A 1659-nucleotide genomic window follows, 5' to 3' on the forward strand; every position below is an offset into this window, starting at 1 on the left:
TGCATGCAGATATTGCTTTGTAATAATTCTGGTAGATTATGCAGCGTGATATCCCAAAGCTGTGCCGCTGTGCACCAGTTCTGCACAGAACGTGGTGTTTCTGGTCATCTCACAAGCATCTCAGACAAAATTCGAAAGAGATACTGACTGACCAGGACACGTCATTCATGTCTCACACACTCAAAGAGCTTTAGAAATTATTGGGCATTAAGTCTGTTTGGATGGCATCTGTCGCCTTCAGACTGGTGGGCTGTTGCAGCTGAATAAGACTTAAAGTCCATGATTCATACGTTCATTCACGAGGATGAATGCAATTGGGATTGCTGGTTGGACCTTCTGTTGTTTGCAGGGCGTGAGGTGCACTGCAAACAACAGACAATCCTGAGACCCCCACAGGATCGTCTCCCTTTGAGTTACTGTTTGGCATAAAGCTGCGGGGGTGTTGGACCTGATTAAAGGATACTGGAATGAAGGTCGGCGCCCAGCTATAATTGAAATTCAATATGTTCTGGACCTGAGAGCAAAACTGCACACATTGGGAAGGTTATCACAACAAAATTTGTCCCAGGTCCAGCAACGTCAACAGCACCTGCACAACAGAGGGGCTAGACTCATTTTCCCTGGACTGGACATAAAGTGCTTGTATTAGTCCCGTCTTCTAGCTCAAAATTACTTGCCAACTGGCAAGGACCCTTTGTGGTCACACGGTAGGTGGGGGACATAGACTATGAGGTGGTATGGTCAGACAGGGGAGGAACCACACTTGTATATCACCTCAACCTCCTCAAAGCACGGAGAGAGGCTTCTCTGGTGAGCCTGGTGAAGAAGAGAGATGAGTTGGAGGTGCAAAATTCCACCATTCCCACCTCCTGGACTTGTCAGGCACTACAAGTTTTTAAAAAAAAAAACCAAACCCTGGATTTAACCAAGGGCTACTGGCAGATGCCCTTGTCTGCGGAGTCAAAGGAAAAACTGTCCTTCTCCACTCCGTACAGTTTGCACCAATTGGTTACACTTCTGTTCGGCTTGTTCGGAGCCCTGGCCTCACGCCTCATGGACCAGGTGCTGCTTATGCCTGCTGCCTACTTGGATGACGCTATCATTCAGAGTGACACCTGGGCAGAGCATGTGCAGCGGGTGGCCACAGTCCTGGAGTCCCTGAGCCAGGTGGGGCTCATGGCCAACCCAAAGAAGTGTGTGGTTTGAGGGAGAGAGGTAGAGTATATCGGGTACCACTTGGGAGGTGGACAGATGCGCCCCTTAGATGGTGGTTCTTGGAACTGGCTGGTTATTAAGACCAGCTTGTTCCAAACTTTGCAAACCTGACCAGCCCCTTGACCAAAATGGTGCCCCAGATCTGGTCCAGTGGATGGAGCAGATCAAGGCGGCTTTTGTGTGGTTTAAAAAGGTTCTTTGTGGGAGCCCCTGTCTCACACATGTAACTTCTACTTCCCTTTCATTCTGTAGATGGATGTCTCAAACAGAGGGCTGGGGGCAGTTTTGTCACAGCAGGTAAGGCGGGTTGACTGCCCTGTAGTCTACATCAGTCAGAGGCTGTCGGAGAGGGAGGCCAGGTACAGCATGGTGGAGAAAGAGTGTCTGGCAATCCAGTGGGCAGTCAGCTCTCTTTGTTATTGCATCCTGGGACACTTATTCACC

This window comes from Haplochromis burtoni, unplaced genomic scaffold (assembly GCF_018398535.1).
Source record: "Haplochromis burtoni strain Fernald_Lab_line unplaced genomic scaffold, NCSU_Asbu1 Contig_766, whole genome shotgun sequence".
Classification (NCBI taxonomy): Eukaryota; Metazoa; Chordata; class Actinopteri; order Cichliformes; family Cichlidae; genus Haplochromis; species Haplochromis burtoni.